Here is a 27120-nt window from a genome sequence, read left to right as displayed (position 1 = left end):
TCATCTTATTGGTAAATAAATCCATGTCAGTTCATCTCACCTCCCACCTGGAAGGCCAGTTCCATGTGTCATGGTGGGAAACGGATCTCCCTCCAGGCATTTTGACTTCTAATTCCTATTATCCTCACTTTGATATGTTGGCTAGGAATGATGGAAATTGTAGTTCTATCTGGAGATGGCCTGCCGGTACATGTTTTCTTCCTTGTTCATTGTATCCTCACAACAGCCCTGTAAGATAGGCCAAATTTCAAGGTGGAAATTAGCCCAAAGCCATCCAAGGAGAGTCATGGCTAAGAGGGGATTGGGATCCTGGAGAACCTGGTGCTCTGACTACTGTACAAAGCTGTACATGCTTCATTCATGGGGAGAGTTTATTAGAGAGAGAGAGACTGAGTTGGGGGACACATACCCTGTGATCCTACAGTCTGCATCCTGTCTCTTCAGAGGACCCCATCATTGAGCTCTGAATAGAATTCCTTGCTCATAACTCATTCACTTAACGATAGCGCTAGCTCTTTGTAAATGCTTTATGTAGGTTCCATAGAGAGGAGAACCCGGATCAAGAAAAATGTGGTCATCTTGGTTTCACTACCACTGGACTTTTCTTGGTATAGAATTGCTATCCCAGCCCAGCATAAATCTCACCATCTTGTAAGGCCCTTGTTATTTCAAAAGAGGGATGAAACATGGTTGCTGAAGCAATTAATATGACTCCCCACTCCCTGGCTGCTTTGACATTGTTCATGCCGTTGTCATAGGCATAGTAAATCAGCTATCATTTTACTCCCCAAATATGGCTCAGTTTAAATGCTGGCTGAAACAGTTCCTGTGTAAGTCATGGTGTTCAGAGTGCTTTGGGATGTTTCCAGAAAAGCCATGAAGAAGGCTCTTAATTTTAAAAGTCATTCCAGCTTATTTTGTGGCTGACTGAGTGGGTGTATGGATGAGGAGAAGGGGAGAACTGGCTAGAGGAGAGCGAATACTCATCCTTGTAAAGGATAACTGATTGCCAAATTACATATCAAAAATATTTTTACTTAGGACATTCATGCTGTAGGGAAAGCACTGGTGGTTGCCCCAAGGGTTTTGCATGTGATGTTGTGTGCCTGTGTGTAGTTCTGCAAACTACAGAATTCCCCTGAGCATGTTGATAACTGCCCTGCCCCCTGTCTCTTGGTGGTCCAGCATGTATCCCCTGCGTTTACTTTTAGAGGGAGTGATTTTTCAACTAATGCCCATGTACTTCTTTTTAAAAGTAGGTGGGGGGAAGGAATCAAAATGATGTGCCATGGGGAAATAGGGTAAAAAGAACAAATTTGCATGGCAACTGGATTGCATTGGCTTCTTCTGAATAGAACAGGACCAGCCCTACCTCTAAGCAAAGTGAAGGAGCTGCCTCAGGCAACTGACTATGGATGTCATGAAAAGGCAACATGTTTCGAATCATTTACGTCACAATCTAGGCATGGTTAAATGGAAGCAAGTCCTAGAAGTTCCAACATTCTCCAGTCAGCCATGGTGGGAGTTGTAATTCAAAACACGGGGAAGGTACCAAGCTCAGGAGGGCTGGTTACCTCAGACTATATTTTGTCTGCACAGAAATTTCTGGGCTAGTTTGGAGGTTCCTGGGCAGGGGATGCTGGGAGATGTAGTCCATGTAGAGGACATCAGGTTGGGGAATGGCTGCACTCGAGTCCACAACCCCACTGTATACTACCCTACATTGTCACATACCCAACTATGGGACTAAACAATCTAACTTAAAAGACAGTTTTCCTGTGTTTTACTTCCCATCCTGAGAGAGTGAGGTTGCTTTATTGAAAACCTTGCAGGTTCGCTTGAAATAAATAAGTAAGTACATTCTCTAGGAGTGCTATATGCAAAATACGGAGAGAGTGTCATAAGTGAATTTAAAAAGTTTCTGATTCCTGTTTGTGTGGAAAGATAGGGTTTCTGTATAATTCAGCCTCTACCCCCAAGTACAACTATTGGGCATATTGGAGGCAATCATAACTTGAAAATAAATGTTCTGGAATCAATTCCCAGCTGCTTTTCCTGATCCTTTTTGTACCCATATGTTCATGTGTTTATCTTGTTTATATCCTTCCTCCTAAATTGCTTGATATAAGACTATGAGAACTTGTGTATGTGTTTATAAATAGAGAAGGAAATGTACTTGCCCATGAATAAGAAAATCAAACTGTCAAAATTCTTGTATCAATTACTATTAATAAAGATTCCACCCCCTACCCTAAAGACCGATTAAATGAAGCATGCTAGAAAATTGTAGTCTGCTATTATTATAACTTGAGCACATTTCTTGGATTAAGGAAGGTTTCCTGTCAAGCTAAACAAATTATTTTATTTCATTGGCTCTTAATACACATGTCTGCTTTAACAAAGAGGAACAATAATTTCCAAATAGGGACTGAATGCAATCTGGAATCTAGGCTATATCTGAGGCATGCTGCACATTTTTGTTTTTTTACAGATTGAGGGAAATATCTGAACCAGCAGAATGAGGCAGGTTGTTTATATAATTTTGCTGTAGTTGGTACTGTTTGTGATACTTCAGGCCATGATCAGATTTGCTCAGAAATGGATTTATGCTGTATCTTTTAAAACACAGTGTAGTTTCTAATGACTGAATTTAGTGCATAGCAAGAAAGGTGACAAGCAACAGCATTTCAGGTATCTGATTGTCCAGTTTGTTTGGAGCTTACTTGTTCCAACCCTATTCCAAATATACTTCTTCTGAAGATACCAAGCAGGGGACATGTGGGAAAGGGCAGAGATAGGCAGCCTCATGGATGCCCTTGAGAATTTTAAAAATTAACCTTGGCATCACCACAAAATGTCTACCACAGGAGCCATGGCAAAAGACAGGTTTGTGTACAAAGCAAAAGGTGAGGTCTGAACCCCAACATACTAAACAATTCCTTTGAACTCAGTTTTCAGCACCAAAATATACCTATTTTACAGTGCTCCCAGCTTCTAGTGAGGAAATGTGTGTTTGTGTGTTAAAGAGGAACATTTAGACCATCTTGGTGGATACTGAGAAAGGTGTCCAGGGGTATACTGATGACTGTAGGCAACTATGTGCCCATGGGGCAACCTTTTAGTTCATTTCCTATGCTAGTTTTTCTGGATTGGTATCTTCAGAAGAAGCGTATTTGGAATAGGCACAAAACAGTTTTCTGGTTCCAGTGACAGAAAAACTAAAAACACTTGTCATTGTTTCGCTACTGGTTGCACAACCACTAGTAGAACAATGATTGCAAACAATACGTAGCCTCATGATGCTGCAATGAGTTGCACAGTACCTTGTGAAACAGGTTGTGGAATCATTTGCAAAGTGGGTTGCACTAGCAGAATCCAAGTACTGGACCTGACAGTTAAGCAAGCTTGGAAAAGCCAGTGTGGTGCAATGGTTAAGAGTACCAGGTTGGGACTCGGATGATCTGGGTTCTAGTCCCCACTCAGTCATGGAGCTAGCTGGATGACTTTGGGCCAGTCACAGACTCTCAGCCGAACTCACCTCAACTCACAATATTGTGTGGATAATACTGAGAGGAGGAAGAGAATTATGTAAGCTGTCCTGAGTTCCTTGAAAGGAAAAAAGGCAGGATATAAATAAGTAAATAAAACTGGGTTTCTGCATATGGTAGAAGCCTTGCAGTAGCATGCACTGGATACAACCAGATTCTATACAACTCCCTACCTCCATTACATGTACCGAGGGGGTTGGGATCTAGTTGACCATGGTCCTTTAAATTGAAAATCGTATGACAAGTCACCTTCTTAACATTTTAAGTTATAATCTTTATGTTCATATGAAGAGTGGATCTGAGAAAAATAGCTTGGGAATGGCCCTGATGTATTGTGAATCTGTGAAAACTGTCCATGTGACTTCCTGCCATAATGATGATGTCAGAAGACACCTTTTAGAAACATGGAAACAGAGCAAGTCAGAAGGGGTCTCCCGGGCCATCTAGTCAGACCCCTGGCTCCAGATATTAAGATATTGACAGCACAGTCCTATACACGTCTCTTCAGAAATAAGTCCCACTGTGTCACACAGTTTGCATCTTGGCCAGTTATGCCAGATAGAAATCCATTACTTCACTAACTGTTGTGATGCCTTTGTTCGGAGCCAGATCCATGGCCGGGTTGCAAACTTGAATGTCTGGGAATGAATCAGGGCTAGCATCAGTGACCAGTATGGTATGTGTTGAGAGCCATGTCCCAGCGAGGGCCGGTTGTCAGTTCCTTCCTGGATGTGCTGCTTGTCCATACTGCATCCACTGGCTTGATCAAACAAGAGGACAGTGGGGACGAGAAGCAGCAGCCACTGGCTTGTTGCCATGTCTCTGCCTTGCAAGAAACCACATGGTAGGAATGACATGGAGCTGAAGCAGCAGCAGCACTGAGGGAGAAATTGGGCTCCACTGAAATATTCAGCACAGATAAAGAGCCTCTGGCTGAATGTGCCTTACTTAGTGACCCTCCAAAACCTGGAGGTAATTAACTGTAATGAGTTCTTGTTTTCTTTCTTACACAGATGTGTATAACTGTGAAACAAGAGTTGCTAGTGTTAGTCCTTTGATAGTCCTATTTAGAGTAGACATATTGAAATGCATGGAAGTTAAGTTAGATTGGCATTGGATACAGCCCATTCGATGCAGCTACAAATAAAACTAACCAATAGTGGCTACAGACTAAGTTAAGGAATTGAAATTTCTCTCAGTATTATTTTGGGCATCCATAAATAAATTCTTATATTTGCAAGTACTACGCATTATAAGTAGAAATCCTGCCATTTCAGTTCTCAGAATTGCAGTTTGTTTCTGTCATCAGTGCTGTCTTTTACAAAGCTTGCTGCATGACACTTTATTTCTTCAGTGTCAGCCAGACATGCCATGGTGTGTTCGTTTTTCCTCCCAAGTTTGGGTATACAGAACTACCTCATTGAGAATTCAAGAGATAAAGTTGAAACACTCAAGTCCTCAAGCATGAAACAAAGGGTCTGGCCACCTAGTGCTGGCTCAGGTCTCTGAATTTGGGGGAGTCATGGCAAGTTACAAGATGCAGATGCAAGCTGTACAAAACTGGAGATAGAGAGAATTTAATTGGCCTTTTAGACTATTTAATCAAGATACCAGAATTGAAATACTTCCTGAGTCTTAAAAAAAAAAAGTTAACGACCTTGACTTAAAGGCAGCACTTCCTGTGGTGTTTTATCTCAGAAGAATCACTGATGGGTGTGTATTCATTTAATGGCTCAAGTAAAGATTGCCCTCTAATGAATCTCTCTTTGGAGGTCTCTTGGCCTTGGCTTAGCCAGTAACTCCTGGAGATCTGAGAGGTTCACAAGAAAAATTGCTTTGACATGCACAAGGGTAATTCTTCTTAATCTAAAGTATATAGTGTGTCTTCTATTAAGGGTTTAAAGTATAAATAAATCATAGGTTCGTTGACATTTTGGCTTCTTGGCAAAAAAAGTAAGTATGCATGAGAAAGGGAAATAAAGGACTGTATCCGGCTGTTTTGTATAATGACCGTTAAAGCGTTCTGTTGACTTTGCAGGCATGGAATATGATTGTTTTGGCAGTGGAATTCTGAGGGGAGCTTTTCCTTTTATCCATAGGGGGTAGGAAGTGGTCAGGCTTTCGTTGCAAAAGTTATAAATATTGACCACATTAAAACAACACTTGAAACACCACAGCAGTGTGCACAGCACCGGGGCAAGGGTGGCGTAGGGATTGTTCACATGTTACTTCCTTTGCAAGGTTTACTGCAGGGCTTGGGAGTGATCAAGTAAATCCCAAGCCAGGACCAGAAGTTTCCTGAACCCTTTCACTATGCTTCAGGGCCTCCAATTGGGTCAGTCAAGCTTTTAATCACTTGTATAGCCTCTTTCTCAGAAGTTGGTCCAGCTAAGTTTTGTGGGGCTTTCTGACATGTGTGTAGGGTTGCACCCATAAAACCTGTATGCTTTCCATTTGCCAGATATAAAGTGTTGCCAGATATAAAGTGTTTCTGGCATTATTACACATACAATACCCCTATATTTTAAGTGCAAGCACTTGGCTTTTGGTGTGTATCACAGGACTCGAAACACAAACCTGGTAGGGCAGACACCAGTTTCCAGTTCCCTTCATAGTTCAAGCTGATAAAACAGCCTTCCCCAATTTAGGTCAGTCTTATAAACTGTTTCTATGACAGTCACTGGGTGTGTGCAAGCATACTGATCTTTTAAATAATAAGAATAATAAAATTACTAGAATAAATATTACTAGTAATATTTAGTAGAATAATAACAGAGGACAAAAGGAACAACTGTTAAGCATTAGAAAATACCACATTTGCTATCTTTAAAGCATAGAGGAATGTAGAGAACAAAGCTATGCAATTTCTTTGTAACATGGCACACAAGTGACTCATGTCCAGAGAGGAAGGATGAGCCATATCGTACTGATAATCAATAAAAAGCTCCCTATTTTGTTAAAAAAAGAAAAAGAGGAAAGAAAAGAAATAATTTCTTTGGGCTGACTTAGCTATTACAGCATATTCATTCTTTCTTTCTTCCTTTTCTGATATCAAAGGGAGAGACTGTTGCTTCTGCCATTCAGTATCACAAACCTTTCCTACTGCTCTCATAAATAGAATCTGTTCATGTAGAACAGATTGGCATGACTCAGATGTTGGGGAAGGGGGAGTACACTTGCTAGAACCCAGAGATCTAGGGGCTGTGAACCTACATTGCAATCCCAATATAATGAGGGTAAAATTGGAGTTGTTTGAAGATACTTATTTTCCTGTATTTATGGCCCTGTTGTTCAGAGCTTGGGAGATTTGCCAGGGCCAACAATCAGAAGCAGCGGCAGAGCAGATATTCTGAACAATGAATTACTAGTTTAGTACTTTTTCTTGAAGAGGGTGATCCATTCTACAGCTAATGTCAATCCATGGGTTTCTGGGCCAAGAGAGAGCAAGCAAGACACTCTTCCACTTGCTGCTTCTACTATTCATCTGGTTTAGAAAACAATCTAAGAATGGCCATTGCTGGGTTGCTCAGTGTGACCTGTGAATCAGGAATACTGGGTCGTTGAGGGGGAAATAGCACAGTTTCAGCCCATGTTTTAGTGCTGGATGAAAGCTCTTGCACTGTTTCCCTTTCAGCAACCCAAAGTTCCAAGTTAATCTGTCATGCCAAATAACCCTGGAATGGGTCATTCCCCATTTGTTTTCCAAACCAGAAGCTAAGTGGATACAGTAATTGGGCAGCGGTCAGGTGTTCCCTCCCATCTGGGCCCAGCCAACCCTGGCTGGTCTTTACATGTGGACCTGCTCATTGTGTGCTAGTGCAGCTAAACTTGGCTCTGCAGTTTGAGAGACAGAGATCTGCACATTTCTATAGGATATATTTTGTCAAGAACTGCCAGTCCCAGAGCAACTCTACATTGAAAGAAGAGACCAAAACAGGAAGGAGAGTCAAAGTACCATCATAAACAAGGACGTTGATCCCAGTGGAAATCACTAGGAAGGGACGCTCAAGCTGCTAGTAGGATTTGCAGGCCCCAAATATGTATAAACGTCCAGTTTCTCTTTTTCATTTTGTCTGCTGTACCCCCAGTAATGCCATATAAGGCTATAAATACAAGTCCTGCAATGGGGTCTAAATGTAACAATAATCATCATAATTTTGGCAACAAGTATAGCATAGAAGCGGCTTGTTTGTAAGGCGGTTATTCGATTTTAGTTTTTGCACCATCTGACACATATGAAAGAAAAATGTTAAATCATGACAAATTATTTGCCTTATCTCTGTGTGTTTCCTGCCACTTTCCCCATATGGGTCAAGGCTGCCTTGTAAAAAGCAGCCCTGTGGTAAACATACATCATTAAGTGGTAGGAGGGTGGAACAAAAGCTCTCTAAAAAGAGAAAGAGAGAGAGGGAGAGAGAGAAAAACACGACATTCTCTTCCTGTGTAGCTCTTGAACTGAAGACTTGGCGTCAGGTGGACGTCTCCACTGAACTTCTGTAGTACAGAATTGATTCACTCTTTGCTTACATACTAAAGGATACGATGGATGAAATGGTTCCAAACATTCCAGTGGGATAACTTCTTAATGGAAATGGATCTTCCCTAAGGGATTTCAGAGATATATTATGTTTGCTTTGTTGCTATTGGTACCACCTGTTGGAGCACTGGAATGCTTTCAGGTTACCTTAAAGACGAATAAATGATGGTGAGGTTTACCTTGAAGCAGATTCAAAATTGCAAATTGTGCGATACTATGTCACAGATAAAAACCCTCCCAGGCATTCTCTGGGATCTCTTGTTCCTTATATTCTGTTTTTTCTTGGCAGCCTTTTAAGTGGTCTTATTGTAAAACAAGCACACTAAAGCTATGAGAGGATCATTGTAAATTGTGTCTTTAATCACTATGCCTTAGGAGTGAAACCTTTGTGCTGCCATAACTGCATATACTTTTGTAGGATGGCTGTGCGTCAACATGATAAGGGATAGGCAGGATTCAACTGAGTTGTTAAGCAAGTGCAGCCTGAAAAGTATTACAGCCATTTTCTTTTCTCTGAGTCAAGAACATAAGAAGAGCCATGCTGGATCTCAGTGGAAATCACCAAAAGCCCGTCTTGTCCAAAGGTGCAAGACCTCCTCCTGTCCAAGCTCCTCAGCAACAGGTGTACACAGGCATGCCACCTTTGGTAAAGGAGGTAACACGTAGCCAGGAAGGCCAGTGGCCACTGATAGTCTGCTGTTTGTACAAGCCATTTCTCTTCCAAACTAGAGCAATGCATCCTATTCATTTTTTTCACTTTTGTACACCTTCAAAGAACCCAGAATTGCAGGTTACCCTTTTATGAGCCACACAACAGTACTGTGAAGTAGTCTAGGACACCTGTCAGTGATTTGTCCAAGATTACCCACTGAGCTATATGGCACAGTGGAGAGTTCTTTAGCTCAGGTTTCTTAGAGCCATGTCTGCCGCTTTCCCAAACAGCTTAATGTTTACAGGTAAAATAATATGCTTCCTCCTGCATCAGGAATGAGAAGTCTGTGACCCACAGGCTGCATGTGGCCCCTAGACATGGGTCATGTGGTTCCCATGCTCTCCACTGCTGGATTCTCCCCCACTGATCAGCACTACTGTTTGTACATTGTCAGTCGTGGCGCACAACCGATAACGCTGGTCAGAATTGATGGGAAGAGACTAAAGCATCCCTCCGCTGCAACAGCATTGCTACTTCTGTGGTACTAAAGGAGCATGCAGAAGAAGCAGCAATGCTGTGCAAGTTCAATGGGCAGGAGGTTTTTTATTTATTTATTTATTTATTTATTTATTTATTTATTTATTTATTAAAGCATTTCTATGCCGCCCCTTGCTGAAGCCTTGGGGCGGCTCACAGCACAAAATAAAATACAATAAAATACAAAAATAACAATATAAAATTAACAATATAAAATAAATAAGAATATAAAAGAAGTCGCCCTGGCCAGATAAATAAGCAAATATTGTTAACAATTAAAATGACGTTTAAATAAAAAGGTCTTCGCCTGGCGCCGAAAAACAAATAACGACGGCGCCAGGCGGACCTCTCTGGGGAGCGCATTCCATAGATTGGGCGCCACCACAGAGAAAGCCCTCCTCCGAGTACCTACCCTCCTAATTTCTTTCACGGAGGGTTCCTGGAGAAGGGCCTCTCCCGCAGATCTCAAGGGGTGGCCGGGCATATATGGATGTAAGCGCTCCTTCAGGTAACCAGGTCCCAAGCCACTTAGGGCTTTATAGGTCATAACCAACACCTTGAATTGGGCCTGGACTTCAATGGGAAGCCAGTGAAGCTGACGGAGGACTGGAGTGATGTGAACATAACGCCCACTCCCCGTCAGCAGCCTGGCAGCTCTATTTTGAAGCAACTGAAGTATCTGGACCGTCTTCAAGGGAAGCCCCACGTAAAGCGCGTTACAGAAGTCAAGGCGGGAAGTCACCAGCGCATGTGTCACCGTCTCCAGGCAGTCGTACTCCAGGTAGGGGCGCAGCTGATTAATCAGCCAAAGCTGAAGGAAAGCGCTCCTCGCCGCCGCTGTCACCTGAGCTTCCAATGAAAGCTCCACGTCGAGGAGCACTCCTAAGCTGCGGACCTTGTCCCTAAGAGGGAGTGCAACCCCATTCAGGACCAGGTCAAATCCACCCTCTCCGAAGCCCGATCCGCCAACCAACAGGACCTCCGTCTTGTCTGGATTGAGCTTCAGTTTATTGGCCCTCATCCAGCCCATTACCTCGGCCAGGCACCGGTTCAGCACAGCTGCTGCCTCACCTGGATTGGTAGAAAACGAGAGGTAGAGCTGGGTATCATCAGTGTACTGATGATTTCACAGCCCACACCTCCTGATGACCTCTTCCAGCGGTTTCATGTAGATGTTAAACAGCAAAGGGGACAAAATGGACCCCTGTGGTACTCCATGGCATAGCTGCCATGGCGCAGAGCCATAGTCCCCCAGCACCACCTTCTGGAATCGGCCGTTGAGATAGGAGTGGAACAACTGCAAAGCAGTGCCTCCGACCCCCAATCCCGCTAGCCTATCCAGAAGGATACCATGGTCGATGGTATCAAAAGCCACTGAGAGGTCCAGGAGAACCAACAGGGACACACTCCCCCTGTCCTTCTCCCTGCACAGGTCATCGTACAGGGTGACCAAGGCAGATTCAGTACCGTACCCGGGTCTGAAGCCGGACTGAAATGGGTCCAGATAATCAGTTTCATCCAAGAGTGCTTGGAGTTGTCCCGCCACCACCCGCTCTAACACCTTGCCCAAAAACAGGATGTTGGCCACAGGTCTATAATTAGTGGCCATCTCTGGATCCAGTGACACCTTCTTCAGGACTGGTCGGACTACCACCTCCTTTAAAGGGGCAGGCACCCGACCCTTCCTCAGAGAAGCGTTAACCACTTCCAAGATCCAGGTCCCAATCCCGTGCTTGGAATTATTTATTAGCCAAGATGGGCAAGGGTCCAATAGGCAAGTGGTGGGACGTACTCGTCCAAGCACCTTGTCCACATAATCGGGCCGCAATTAAAACAGGTTAAAACATCCCTCTTTGCCGCAAGCCACAAGCAAGCAATATCACAACTTTCCTGCTGGTTATGCCAGTGCGGAAGCAGCAGTGTCCATTGGAAATGCAGTGGAAGAGGAATCTTCGGAATACTGAAGCGGCCTCTCCGCAACCCTTGTGATTAGCACGCATTGGTGGTTGCCTGACCTCCTACTGACACCAAAGGTGGCTTTTGGGACCAGAGAAGTGTGTTCCTGTTCTACAGGAAGTCTTCCTTGTGTTGCAACATTAACTGTGACTTTAGGGCAGCCTGACAAATTTGCAACTCATCAGAACAAATGTATCCTGCTAACCACCTTTCCCTTTTGCAATTGAGTCATCCAGTGTTGGATTCCATTGCGATCCTCTGGTGAATTGTGCATTCGGACTGGTTCCAGGTGTGCTTTATTTATGTGCAGGAAATTCCAAGCAATCAGAAGGAAGGAGGAAAGCATTAATGGATTTCTTTTGGCCAAGGCTGATTTTTTGTAACATTTTAGATTAACTGCACATTAAATAACAATTTTAAAGAATAGTATTTACCAAGTGTTCAGAATCCTTCACATCCATTCTCTGGTTATAATCCTTTTAACAACCTTATAAGTCAGGTATTGCAAATAAGGAACTGATGTCAAGAAAGAGTTGCTCTTTCATGGACAGATAATTTTGAATGTATATAATTTTCTGTTATATGCTTTTAATTGTAGATTTTGCTTTTATTAACTGCTTTGGGTGCATTTTATGGTAAAGTAGGATATAAATGTAGTCAAATAAAGCTTAAAAAAGCACATGGCAAAGAAATTCAAAATGGAAACTTTCAGATTTACTTGAAAAATAAATAATGCTCATCAAATACTTTGTAGCAGCATGTTATACGATGGAGGATCTTATAATCTATTAAATTCAACAATATATGGATAGATGACCCCCCCCCCAATGTTAAAAGAAGGAGTACAATGAATTGTTTTGATTGGCCATAACAATGAAAAATCTTTTCTGTGCTTTTTTCCTGAGATAGATTTGACAGTATGATTTTCTAGACAGTGAGACCACTAAAGCCCAGTCAGAGTAAGCAGCTAGGACCCTTGGAAACTGGGAGCTGAAGGAGATGTCTTAATCTGTTAGGTTTTGATTATTTACTTGGCTTTGAGTATGATAAAAGTTGTTACTGTAAACTCAAAAGGAAAATTGTTGACATATCCAGTGTGGCCTGGATGAAGTCAATTTTTCCATGTGATTATTGCTGACAGCATTCATGGGCTTCAGCATTTTCCTTCTGGATTCCTCCCCTCCAGCCTTGAAACTAGCATGGCTACCTTTGCTTCTAAAGTTAACTTGGTATACTTGTGGGTACATGGTGTTCAGCAGGCCAGAAATATCAGCAATAAGTTTCTCACTCCCACAGGCTGAAGCAATATATGGTGAACATGCATGCTTTCTGTGCCTTTTGCCAATAGATGGTTAAATTAGACATTTTAATGGAAGAGTGTGGTATCCTGTGTAGCTACAGTTGTCATGAGGCTGTATGTGTTCCTACCTATTCCTTCTGGGCTGATACAGATGGGAGACACCCTGCTCATGGGGAACTTGCAGACTTTGGGGAGAGATCTCCTAATACCCCAGACCCCTAGGAAATGCATTGTGGATGAGCTATGCATTGAGAAAGCTGCACAAAATATTGCTATCTGTAACTATAATCTCAGCACTGCAACTTGAGTAGTCTCCATTTTGAAGTTTGAATACGTTTGACTACAGTCTTCTGTATTTGTGCTGCCAAATACCCAGTTCTGAGAATTTTTTTGTGCATTCTTTGTTGACTTCTAAATGTCATGGAATGTAATTCTAAGCAGCAAAGCATGCACGGTCTGTTGTAGCAAAACAGGCGATCTGTGTAAATTAGTCTTGCACATCGCTGTGTGTTTCCATATTTTCCTTGAAAGCTCTGACAGCATCCAGCAGAGGTGCTCCATACACATGGCCTTCTGGCATCTGGGCATTTCAATAATTCAGATTAATAACTTGAGATCTGAGTTAATCCATTGGTTCATATGCACACAACAGCTTATCTCAGTTGCCATACCATGCACGTTATCCAATTTCCTAATCAGTTCCATGTTCATCATTGGGCTGAGTCATACATTCACATCTTGTTGTAATAGTGTGGTTCCAAAACTTCCACTGTTTACTGGATTTTTCCCCCACTCTCCAATTTGATTTACCAGGAAGAGCTGCGTTGTCTAAAAATCTGATTCAGCTTGCAATCGCTGGATGGGTGGGAATTGCCATCCATCTTTTAACTGAACTCCTAAATCTGGGTCAATTTAGAATGTTTCACAAATCTTTGGCATTCTCTCTGTATGTATTGTGTGTGCTGATGCCCATTATGTGATAGTGGAGACTTGCCACTAGAATACTGCCAGGTGATTTAGTATCACAATTTGGCTCTTTAGTAAATGTTGGTGGAGTATATGTGAAAAACTGTTATTTCTCAGAATGACGTGGATAGTGGGAACTGCTTTATATTGAGCCACAATTCATTTACTGCTCCATTATCCAGGATCTCAAGTTACCAGTGACTAAACCTGCAACTATATAAATGCAAAGCGTATAATCTCTCAGTCAAACAAAGCCTATGAGAGCAGGAAGAGAGCAGCAAACCTGCATCTGGTTTGCTCTGAGCATGTGTTTTCTATGTTAGAATCCAAATGTGTGTAGTATTGTGACTCAGTGTGGTACAGTAGTTAGACTGGGACTTAAGAGATCCTGGATTTAGTTCCCACTCTGCCATGAAGCTCAATGGGTGACTTTGGGCCAGTCACTCACTCTCAGCCTAACCTACCTCATAGGTTGTTATGAGGATTAAATGGAGAGAAGGAAGATGCCATGGATTCCTTGGAGGAGGAAAAGTGGGATATAAATATAACAATAAAATACCATTTAATAACTCCATAGCACAAAAGAAATGGGATTGTTGCAGAAAATGGCAGCTTGTCTAAAATTCTACCCACAGCATCTGTAACTTATAGTTTGGTTTACTTTCTCTCATGGTGTCATTACATTTAGCATTTCCCCTCCTACAGCAGCAGGAGAGGATGGACTGGAAAACTACTCAGCATAATGATACTGGGAGAAAGGAAAACTGAATTAAATGTTATTGAACAGATTGTAGAATGTGGCTGGATGGGGGATGTTAGCATGGAGAGGTTCCCTGAGTTTTGGTTCACATACCCCTGCCCTTTATGAATTTTATTGGAAGCAGGTGTTTTGAAGCTCTCGTGCTTGTGACTGTAAGTGCTCTAATGCCGAAAGTTACGGACTTTTGATATGGCAGGTGCCTGCCCTAAAGCATGCTCATCCTCAGTTGCTCATTTCAGAACAAAGAAGTGCTGTTGATGCTATGCTGTAGACCAGCAGCACAAGCCTAGGCATGCTAATGCAAAAGTCAGTTTGACTGTACACAGTGTGCATAAGATGATGATGTGAGTTGTGTGGGTAAGCATACGTTCAAGTTTTGACATTTCCCAGAAGAGCTATTTTGGGCGAAGTCCCCATCCTCAGCCCCTGCTGGCTGTTTTCTGTTCTGCTTTGACAATTCTCTCAAATGACGCATTCCAGATGAAAAGACATCCTTAGCATTTCTTGTGAAAACTCCTTAATTCTGTTGCAGATTCATAGCTAAGCCACACTGGCTGTGGATAACCTCCAGATAAATACTCTGGAAGGCTTTATCCATATGCAACTGCATTCTTCCGCTCATGGAGCTTTAACAGTCTAGTTAAACAACAGATGGAAAAATGCTACGCGTGCTATCAATATATGCTGAAAAAGAAAAACAAATTCCTTGTGTTTACCAAATTATATATTGCGGTGCTGGCTTCAGGGCATGAGAGGCCCAACATCTCCTTGGGGCTGCATATTCACTAGCCTCCTCAGTCTGAGGGGCACATGTGCCTAGAGAAAGCATGCAGACCAAGTGGAGGGTACAGCCCATTTCCTTGTTCTCATCACTGCCTGCTCTAGTGCTTACAGAGAGAAAAGAGGCAGTGAAAGAGCAATGGGGCCAGGAGGCTCCAGGAACTGGCAGTGTGTCCCACAAAGTCACTGCATCACACATGTCCTTCCATCAGTTTCTTTTGCTTGTAGCTACTCCTACTAATAGCCATGAGACCTTGAGGTGTGTCTGCAAGCCTGCTCTTTTTGACATGCTTGAAAACATTGCAAATGACCATACAAATTACTTCTAAGACACTTGACAAACAATCTGACTTTTTCTATGAAATCTGTGTTGTTTATAATAAAAAGTACTGAAATGGCCTGCAAGTTCTCTGGTGTGAATGCTGTCCATTTCTACAGACAATTTGCATACTTTTTGATTTTTTAAAGGCCTGCGTGTTGAGAGGTCTTCCTTTGTTTGTTGCCACTGAGGAGCAGAGGAGGAGGAAGGAGAGGAGAGGAGAAAGAAATACCTGCTTGTCTTTAGTAGCCTGCTCAAAAGAAAGAAGGCAGCAAAATTCCTTGGGCCAATCTGAAGTTCCAGTCCAAATTACTGACTGCTTGGGCTTTTAAAAGACCCATCAACCCCCAACATTCCCAAGATGGCCAACTTTGATAGTTCCACAGTTTTCTCAGTTCTGCACCCACTTAACTTAAGGAGGGTGTATGGCATGAGATGTAGTAGCCCCTCGTTAAATGCTTAATAGAAATAAACAAGCATAGCTGATATTTTCTTGGTAAACAGTCTTGAGCCACTGAGGTCTTTTCACACAGCTCAAATTGCCCCTGCGCTGATAAAGGGTCTCCCAGGCATCCTTTTGTTATATGTCAGGAATAAGAACTTAATCCTTCACAGTAAATATTTTGTGGGTCTGAATGAGCACCAGAGGGAAGTATGGCATGTATCTGTGTGGCTGGTATTTGCCAGGGACATGCAGAAAACAGATGTAGGATTCAGTTCCTGTAGGAATCAAGGCAAAACAGGAGGAAAGACAAAGGTGAAACTAAGGCCAGGGGTAAGCCTGTGGCTGGGGCTAGCAAGAGGCTGACCCTCGCAGATCAGATATGAAGCCCCTCCTATGCTTTTCCACGTGACATTGCTGGTTGTCCCATCCTGTGGCTACAGCTTGGCAGTGGCATATAGTCTGAGCCTACACTCAGGCCATGGACTCACGACTGGCTGCAACCTTCAGTCCTGGAGGCGCAGCACCACCGTAGGGCCTGGCTGGGCGAATTCCAGGGCTTATGCTGCTGCTGGTGCCTGCCGGGCTCCCCATTGCAGCACGAACCCCACATTCTTGCCTCCTCAGACACTTCATACTCCTCAAATGCAGTGTGCCTCAAGTTCCCGTTATGGCACATTTTGTGTTACAGATCCCCCTATTTTCACTATCACAACAAACATGGCCTTGAGTCAGAGTGCTGAAAGTGTGCATAGGGAATGGAATACACACTTGTTTTTCTTCACCCACAATCCTGGTGTTGAGGTACCAACCTGTTGCCCCCCGCCAACCCCTGCCTTGCCTGCTCTTCAATTTTAAACTTCCTACTCTGTAAATGTACAGCTCTCTTGCTCAGCTAAAACGTGACAGCACGAGGTTCCATACTGAAGGCAGAAATTAAGCCAAGCTCCCGTCTTCCAAGTTTACACATGGAATTGTGGGTTTGGATGCAGGACGCAAGTCCACTGAACCCACATGTATCTGCTGAGAAAATCAGTAGGTTATTTCCCCTATCAGATAAAAGTTTATTCTGTTTCACAGCAATTCCTGGCTTACTGTAGTGAACTCAGTCACACCTCACTGGAAACAAAGACAGATGGAATGGCTCATTGCAACTCACAGCATTTCAGGAAAAGTTCATCCTTTTAAAAGCGAGTGAAAGAAAGAACGTGTTTGGATTAATATGTAAACTAAACTGACTATAACATCCCAGATTGTTTTTCTCTTCATCTTTTCCCCTTTACATCACCTTAAACAATATAAAGTCTCCATTCCTTTTTGGGCAGTTGGCTGTTTTGTATGCCCATCTTAAAAAAAACTTGTGGCACCTCACACATTCCACTACTGGAATTTGGGTCTTTCTTATGGTATGTAAAAGGCTACTCTTTAAGTCTACACTAGCTTAGGACTTTTGTTTGCTTTTACAGAAGGGACCTGGCCGCACTTACCTGGGAGCAAGACCAATTGACTGAAGTAAATGGGACTTACTTGAGGGAAAATATGCATAGGATCGTGCTATTAGTTTTGAGTCTTAACTGAAAATGTTTTATTTGCTGAATTGGGTCCCCGTTCCCATTTTAGTGAGCATAGTTGCATGCACAACTAATTTCTTCAGTCAGTGGCTGAACATAGTGCACATATCTTCAACTCTGGAGAACTAAGAACTTAAAACTTTGAGTGTAATTTCACTGGAAATTAAAATAATTTTTTAAAAATGGAATTTGTCTCTGTATCTCTGTTATGTGTCATCAAGTCATCTCTGACAATTGGCAACCCTGTGAATGAATACCTTCCAGAATGTCCTGTCCCACACAGCACTGCTCAGCTCTTCAGAACTCAAGACTGTAGCTTCCTGTACAGAGTCAATCCATTTCATAGTTGGTCTTCTTTCATATTTGGTCTTCCTTTCATCTACCTTTGACTTACTGCATTATTGTCTTCTCCAGTGAGTTTTGCCTTTTCATGATGTGCCCAAGGTATGACAGCTTCAGTTTTGTCATTTTTGTTTCTAGGGAAAGTTCTGGCTTGATTTTCTCTAGAACCCAGCTGTTCATCTTTTTTCAATCCATGGCATTCACAAAGCTCTCCTACTGTATCATGTTTCGGGCACATCAGGTTTCTTCTTGTCAGCTTTCTTCAATGTCCAGCTCTCTAGATTTGCACCCTAATTCTGTTGCCGTTTGCTTTTTCCTCTTGGCTCTCCTTAATTGTGAGTGTTTCTTCTCTCACCCATCTAGGCCTTTTCTTTTTGCGATAGGAATTGCTATTTTGCATTCTAACCTTATTAATTTCTCTGGATTTGGGCCACAGTCCTTCTGGCTCATTGTTGATTCAGTTCAGTAATGCAAATCTGTTCTTTTTGTGGACATGAAATTCTTCGGGAATATTATTTAAGCTGTATTTTGGCACTTTGTTTCTGTTAGTGATCTTTTCCAGTTGTACTCTGATTTTTAATATTAAAAGTTCATGGTCACTACCATAATCTGCTCCTGGGCTTGTTTTGGCAGCAAGAATACAGCTTCTCCATCTGTTACTCTCAATTACATAGTCTATTGTTTTCTGTACTGGCCATCTGGTGATGTCCATGTGTACAGTCCTCCCCTGCAGCAAGTATTTGCAATAAACAGATTGCTGACTTCACAAAATTCTATGAGTCATTCTCCTGCTCTGTTTCTGATCTCTAGGCCAAATTCTCTCACAACATTTGATTCTGCTTTGTTTCCTGCTTTTACATTCCAGTCATCTATGATGATCAGCATTTCTTGTTTAGGTGTTATCAATTTCCTCTTGAATGCCTGCATAGAAAGTTTTTTATTTCTTCTTCAGCATCTGTTGTTGGAACATAGACTTGAATGATGGTTATATTGATAGGTTTTCTGTGAATTTTGATTGATATGATTAAGTTAGACTGTGCATTACAGCTGTTTATCTGGCTTCAGTGTTAGAGCCACTCCATTTCTTCTGAATTGGTCATTTCCTGAGTAAAACATTTTGTGTTTGTCTGACTGAAAATGTCCCATTCCAGCCCACTTCCAGTGTTATTGTTTCCAGTTTGCCTTGATTCATGCTTCTCACATTCCTTCTTCCAATGGTATCCAGGCAGCATTAGGCTTCCCTTTCACCTCTGTGCATGTCAGCCACTAGACTTCCTTTTGGCTTTGATCTGGTTGCATTACTAGGGACAGTGCTATTTGTACTTGTCCTTTGCTCTTCCCCAGTAGCTGAGTGGCTTCTGATCTGAAAGTCTCACCTTGTTGCACTGTCTCTTGTTCCATTTAGGATTATTTCATTGTATGGTCGACAAGGTAAAAAACAAATCAGAAGTGGTTTCCCATTGCTTTACTCTGTGTGTTACCCAGAATTAGCTTGAGCCTCACCGCCATTGTCTGTGCCCATGTTATTTGCATCTACCACTGCAGCCCAGTAGCTGCCCCTCAGGAGTTATTCTTCCTTTATCATCATAACAGATATCCATTCTCTTCTGCCAATGTGACTGTTATTCCTGATGAGGTAGATGCATCTTCACGTGGTGTCTCTGCTTTGACCATTCCACCTTGGGTGACCTTACTAGACCAACCTAGTTTGGCTTCCTGACAGCACGTTGAAGTGGAGGTTAGGCTTAGAGTCAGGAGCATTCTTTCTCATGTATGTATGTATGTATGTATGTATGTATTCCCCTGTAATCTAATGTATTAGATTCAAATGCATATCTGCTTGGTAATTCTCTGGATTTTGTTTCTTATTTTATTTTATTATTTATTTATTTATTAATGCTAGTACTCACTGAAAGATAAGAAGAGATTTGGTTAACTTTGATTTCACAATGTGCAACTATGTGTGACTTGTTCCCACATTGTTTATCTAGCATTTGTTAGAATAAATGGGAAATTTTGGTTTAATCAGCTCAGGTCATCAGCTGGAGGAGGATAAATAAACTGGAGTTCCAGACACCTTAGGAATGTGTGTTTTCCTAATTTGTGTTGGACTTCAAACTGAAATCCACATGCCTGCTGCTTGTTTAGTTTATTCTAATCAGGAAATAGAAAAAGCATATGCAGTAGCACACACGCATTTTCTTTAAACCTCTGGTAGATTGCCTTTAAATGGTCTTTTTCTGTCAGAGTGATCAACCAGGGCTAGGAATGCATCTGACTCCGCTTAAAAGCAAACTGAGGTCTTATTCACACAATCAGAAATCAGCCCACAATCTGCAGGGGATGCAGAGAATTCCAGATTACCCCCCTCCAAAAAAGAAAAAGCAAGAGCACACACGCTATCATTTTAGAAGTCATTTGATTTCAAAAAAAAAGTTACTTTGAATAGTTTTTCTCTTCAGCAGGGATATTGCCAATTACTTTTTGTTTTTGTACTTGTGATGCCAGTTGTACAACATTCTGTCCCAGCCACCCGTATCGATGGGTATCAACAAGGGTAACACTGGGCTATCCTAATTGCAGATATTGTCCAAACCAGCACCATCCCCATGCTGCTCCCAGAACATTTTTAGTTCTCAGAGCACTGGCAAGTCATGTACAAGGATGAGTGTACCCCAAAAATGCAGCCAGGGTGTGTAACTCTGCCTTTCCAGCCCCTACAGAGTTTTCTGGTGGCTAGTAATATTATATACTGCCTTCAGAGTCATACAGAATATGCTTCCTTATATGAGTTTCTGGGGAAAATGAATGGGTGAGCGCAGTTGCATTCATGCCTAACTTGTGGGCTTCCACAAGGAGTGTGCCAGCTGCTCAGAGAACAAAATGCTGGTCTAGATGGGCCATTGAGAGCCCTTCTTCTCCTCTAATGTTTGTGGCATGATGGTGTCTGTCCTCCATGTACTGCAACCGGGTCCGGTATTGTGGGTTGTATCTGAAAATGGAAACAGCACATAATTGGCCAGCCTTAGAACTACTGTGCACTATATCTCTTCTTTTTCTTATCTGGCAATGATTTCAGAGTAAAAATCCATAGTTTATTTTCCTTTATCTAGATCTAGCCCTTATCAGTATAAGGTGTAGGGATGAGAATATAATAATTTTCTAAAATACATGAGGAAACAGCACATCAGTTATGAAGCTTTTCCAGTATTTTGCTTTTTGGGTGTCCCATCTGCGTTCTCTCCAATTTATACACCGCTAAAATATGAGGTGGGAAGGAGTTCGTGTTTATTGATTGCTGGCAGGACGAAAATCCAATTTCTGTAGGTGTTTGAGGTCTTACCGCACCCTTAGCTTGGAGGTTTCATATTTACTATATGAGGTCTGTATAGTTTTCTGCATAGAAAATGTTAATAAAAGAGAACTTAACTGCTGTATGATACGGGTAAAATAGAGAGCTTCCACCTATCAAATTTAGTTGCTTTCCATGAATGTAATTGCATTTTGAGGAGTCTAGACAAAGCAACAGACACTTTTTATGGAAGAATAGATGGATTTTTCACCTACATCTGCAGAGTGAATCTTTCATTTTCCCTGATGGTATGCATGAAATTCAGAAGGAAATCGAACTGAATTCAGTGGAACTTACTCCCCAGTAAGGGAGCACTCCTATACCTATCTAGGTAGAAGCCACTTGAAGGGCCTTAGGAAGTAGCTTAGGTACAGCTCTGCTCAATGAGGTGGAGGCTCATTGTAGAATTCATATGAATTGCTGACTTTTTACTGAATTTACCATTACTGGCTTTTGGACTTCAATGTAAGACAGAGTGCAATTAAAAATAATATATGATATAAAATAGGCTTTCATTTTTAGAATAATGCCATTAATGTATCTAAATGATGGAATGCCACTGTGATCCGACCTTCATTGCCCCGCCTTGTTTTCTTGTCATATATTTTACAAGGATAAATACCTTACTGATTAATATACAAGGGCAGCAGTTTTCAAGCTCTGCTCTGGGAAAGCTCCAGGAGCTCAGAAGCTTATCACGTTTCCCCATTGAGAAGATCTGTAATGATGAGCAAGCACAAAAGATGATTTTCCAATTTCCACAGACCCTCTCTAACAATATTAATCTGCAAAGGGGTAATACTACCACATGTCTATTTGGGTGCTCATTTGTGTAGATTTGCTTAAAAAGAGGATGTGTATTAGCATATGCCAATTTATGTGTATAGAAGCTAATGTGAAAACAACTACTATCATTTAAAAAGAAATGCAGTATATTTCTTAGCATGGAAGACTGTGAAGGCTGGGGAGGGCGACTGTATACTTGTTCAATCTGCTGACCTGTTGCTACTCATAAATTGGCAAATTCATGGACCAGATAGACCCTCACTGGAGGATGGCTTCAGGTAGAAGACTGTGCTATAACAGCCTTTGAAATATGTGGTACGCTCCATTCACTCTCCATTCAGGCCGAGCATTGCTGAAGTCCTAGCATGAACTTGGTTTAGCATCCGCAGCATCCTCTGCAATGTACAGTGATTCCATGGCAGAAATTCTGGGGGAAGTGCTGAACGCATTTCCCAAAGATAGAATGTTCCATTTGAAAAGTACAGTGCCAAGGTAAAAGAGCATCAGGCCCACATTCTTGGTTTTAATTGCAGTTGGTACAATTTTGATTCATTTCTGAAGATATTATGACTTTTTAAAAGGGCACATACTCATAAAACTAGAAGAAACAATAAGTCTGTTGTCTTGGCAGGAAGTGACTTTTAAAAGGTATTTTCCATTCCTGCAGGCTTAAATAAATCAAGATTGCTGTAGTCTCACAGTATAAATATAATTTTATGTAATTATCAATCTCCCCCCCCCCACATACACACTTTTAATAGTGTGTATTGTGAGACCTGAGCATCCTTTGGTCGTGTTTATTTCATGATTTCAGTTCAGGAGAGACTGATTGAAGTTCAGGCTATAAAAGCCCACACATGAAATCAATCTTGGAAGGGGCAGCTTGTTGGAACAATTGTTCTGACATGTCTGGTTTCTCTAGCTCACCAGAAGCACTGCTCTGGTGTATTTTGGGAAGGCTTTGTACACAAACATCATTTAATGCACTGTGTCTCATGAGCTTGCCAAATGTTCTCAATGGATCAGATGCTACAGTACCATCACAGTGAATTATATTGTCTCCTTTAAAATAGGCATCATTATTTATGGTGCACCATCATTATTCAGAAAATTTAGATGGTGCTTTGTGCAAAGGATTGGTCGGGCAAATGGCAATGAAAGGAGGAAAGAAGAAGTAGTGGCATCAGAGAAGAAATAGGATGCTTGGGCAAGAGGAAGAATGTGACAGAGAAAGGATGAAAGAATGGAAGGCAGGAGGGAGCAGTGTTGTTATGACAGAAATTAATAGGATGAAAGTATTATGGCAGGGATATAGGGTGATATCAATGCTATAGATTTCAGAATATTTCTGACAGCACAACATTTTTATTGAGCAGTTCCTTAACTCTTCTTTCTTCCACTAATCTTTGAATTTTCTTTTTGAACCTCCACTTCCATTCTGCACTAAGTTTTCCAATACCACTGTTCCTTTCAGTGGTTTGAATCCTGGGGTTCTATCTGTGTTGACTTTGGAAGGGGCTATACTTGGATGCACTCTGCTTCTCTTGCTCCCTTCATCACAAGTAATGAGCTCATAGTTAGTTGATTTCGGCAGTTCCCTAGCCCTGTGAAATTACCCCACGTCCCTGTAATATTTAAGATCATGTTTATATGAGAAATATATGCTGTTGGCTCAGGCAGTTTCAGTGTTGAGAAATTTTAGTTATCCAATTCGGGGGCTTATTGAATATGGCATTCATTCATAGCAGAAACAAAGCCCAAACCCTTCATACACGAGATGGTATGTGGGACTCCCTGCATATTTACAAAACAGGAGAGAAATCCATCTCTGGTTTTTGTTCTTCTTGCAAATTCATAACAGAATTCATATTAGATTTTGAACATGCATAACAGTTGTCCTGGTAGTGGTGGGAGGTGCCAACAAAAGCAAGCAATTTTTAAGCCACTGGGTAGTTCAAAGGGCTTAACTTTGAAACAGTGAAAATTGCCCTTATTAATTGAGTTGGGAATATTCTGAGTCATGTCCAAAAAATCGATAAACTGTGCCTTTGCTGCTTGCTAGAATTAGTATAAGAATCCTGTCATTTACCCACCGCTTGTGTATTTTGGGAGATGAAATGAAGGCTAGAGTGCAAACAACCCTTAATCCTAGAAAATTGCCTTGATAGCATGTGATGTACATCAAAACAATGGACGGGCCACCATCCTTCTTGCTAGCCTTTGATGTGCGGTCAATTACACTTTCTTACCCTATATTTAAACCTCAACCTTTGGCCAATAATTAAGAGTAGAATTATTTGACATCCAAGTCAGGACTGTTTTCTTCTGGGAATCGTGGAGTGGGGATTAGGCATGGTGATTGATACAGTGTCTGCAGAGTCTTCTGATTCTATTATGACAGTCTGGAGAGAGAAGGAACTACTACTGTGTGTGCTTTCTTTCTTGATTTTCTTCCCTTTGAATTTACAAACATCACATGAATATGAAAGGGATGTTAATTCAGGCACGTGCTATGCTAGTTCTCTGTGTTAGTACATGTTGTGCTGAAAAGACACAAAGTCAGTATAAAGTAAATCTATTTATTTTTTTTAAATCCACCCAAAAATGTATTTCAAGGCAGTGGATTTTTCTTAAATCAAAAGAGGCACCACTGTTCATGTACTCTTGTGGCAATGGATGTGAGTGGTTATTTGTGCATACGTGTTGTCTTTGATAATATCTGAAGAAACACTGCTTAAGAGCTATTAAAATTAGTGGGTACCCCCTTGTTCTATAAAAACAAAAACAACCAACCTTAATTTTAGTTGCGAATCCACAATTAACTCCTGGCAGAATAAAATATATTACCAAATGCAACACAACCAAATGCAAAGCCCTTTAAGCTTTAATGACAATTTCTGGTATATATCATCTGATCAAAGAACCAGGGAGAGAGAAGTTCATCCAAAATAAACCACCCAGAAGAGGTTTGCCCCAAGAATGGTTATTGCTGTCCCAGAGTTAAAGTGCTATTTTCATTGTGTTAGCTGACAGGGAGCCTCCTGCCTATTCTATTATTGAGTCTGCAAGTCCTCTGGAAAACTGCTTTTGTCTGTAATCAGCAAGAACTGAAAGAGCAGAGCATGTGGCAAAATGCATGGCTGGGTAGAATTTGCACTCAAAAGCTTTAATTAAAGACAAGTGACTCTATGAAAATCTGTTTCTCCAGGGCCCTCTGGAAGGGAATGTCCACACCTGCAATTAATCTAGGGGCTGCTCGCCACAGTTTTCATCAAAGTGAAGCAAAAACACGCTTCCAAAGTGGCTGGAATTTAATAGGGGTTCCAACCCTTACTTAAAAGCATGGGGTCTGTGGCCAAAGATCAGGTGGCTTTGTAGAAGTCACTAAGAAGTTCTGGAGGAGAGCAGATCGTTTCTCTTAGATTAGATGCACAAGTTGTTGGCTGCTATTTATTTAAATTTTACAGTCCGCAACAGTGTTTTTCAGACTTCAGAGAACCGAGGCATAATCCCACCCACACCCCAGTTATAATCACTGAGTGATGCTTCACTCACATTCAAAAAAGTTAACATTTTGGACTTCCAAAAGTAAATGTTTCTGTATCATTTCATGCTTGCTTCCATTGAACTGCATTTACCATTTTGATGCCCACTTCCCCACTTTGGAGAGCCCCTTTTGGAATTCTTCGCCATCACTTTTTGTTCTAGTCACCCTGTCTTTCACTGGACACTGACTGAAAAGATGCAAGGCAGGGGAATTACATATGTAGAGACATTATACGTACCCTCTTTTGGACTCACAGGATTAATTCCTTCTTTGATGCAGGCATTCCTGCAAACCTCAGAATCCCCCAGTGCTTGTGGCTGCTTCCTTTTGTTTCTCATTGGCCACATTTTATTTATTTAAGAGGCAGTGATGTCACTTTGCAAAACCGAAAATCTTCCCAAAGCAGCTTGCAAAAGTTTTGCCTTCATTTCTGTTGGTGGCTGCCTGCTTGAGTCCCCCCCTTAGAGGGAGTGATTGCAAACAGTTAGCCTTTGAATTGCTTGAATTATGGGTGGTGTAGTGGAGACTTCATATTTTGCCCCTTGGTGATGATTGTCTAGAGGCTGCAGGGGAGAGCCATGGTTTGGCTTACTCTGAAGTTGTGGACTTTTTCAAATATCTCTCCCCCCAACACACTTTTTCTCTCATGATTTGGGCCTTTCGTTATTGTCTAGTCATCTCTATTAATCTTATTTTAATGCAATTCTGACTCGCCTACACTTAGTGGCAATAAATTGAGAGAACTAGAACTTGGGTGCTGCAAAGTAATTGCTAGTTCTTCTCCATTCCCTAGCAAATGCCAGGACTGTGTATTCACTCCAGGCAATGCGCAAAAGAAGTTATCTGGTAGCTTCCAACTACTCTTCCAAATGCATTCTTTCATTTAAAGAACCTTTGACACACTCATCCACTTCTACCCTTGATTGGGGTCAGGACACACAAATCCTGCTGCGTTGAGCTTCATTAAACTAGTGAAGAAAGAAAATGGTCTTCTGCAGTAATTTATGAAGCCCAGCGTAGATATGATACAGGCGATTTGTGACTGGATCTCCTGACCCTTTTCACCTTCTTGTTTGATTTTAAAGTGGCTACAGGGTACCCTTCCCCTGCTAGGCTCACTGGTAGTGTTGGGGAGACTGGAACCTAAAGCTTTCTTGCACTTTGGAGTCACTGCACTTTTCTTCTCTCCTGAAACTACTCTGACTAGTAGGTACCACCATATAAATGAATAATGAACCCAAGTTTTGCAAGAGTGGCTTTGTCTGTTGCTAAAATATTAGCTACCCATGAACAAAATAGAAGCATCAGCATGCTTAAGGGAAAAATATCCTGGGGGAAAAATTCCTAAGTGGGTACCTCAACTTGGCAAAGTTTTGTCACATGCCCCAGTTGTTCTAGAACAATGACACTGACTTGACACAGCTGAAGTTCATTTGTGGGGTAGTTCATGTATGATTTCTCTTAAACTCGGTTCCTATATTATTTGCCTCACTCTCACAAACTGCAGGTCTACAGTAAACCATATTTTATGGACTAGTCCTCATAAGTAGAGGTTTTGCAAGTGGAAAAATGGGCTTCCTCTCCCCTGGTACAGACTGTCTGTCAACTGACTAGCAAATTCTGACGTAGTCTTTCATTATAATGCAATACATTCTTTTGATACAATAGGGAAAAACTTGACAAACCTTTGATTCTGGAAGTGTGAAAATAAACTTGGATGAAGCT

General features: G+C 41.7%; 1 protein-coding gene across 2 annotated transcripts in view; it reads left to right on the top strand.

Moving 5' to 3' along the window:
• The window catches only part of ITGA9 (integrin subunit alpha 9), a 267401-nt gene that overhangs the window by 136788 nt on the left and 103493 nt on the right, over positions 1-27120 (top strand). The window lies entirely within an intron of this gene.

The sequence above is a fragment of the Varanus komodoensis genome, unplaced genomic scaffold, assembly GCF_004798865.1.
Source record: "Varanus komodoensis strain SLA01 unplaced genomic scaffold, ASM479886v1 scaffold10, whole genome shotgun sequence".
Classification (NCBI taxonomy): Eukaryota; Metazoa; Chordata; class Lepidosauria; order Squamata; family Varanidae; genus Varanus; species Varanus komodoensis.
Note: the sequence above shows the minus strand (reverse complement) of the source record. Positions and strands in the feature narration are given on the sequence as shown.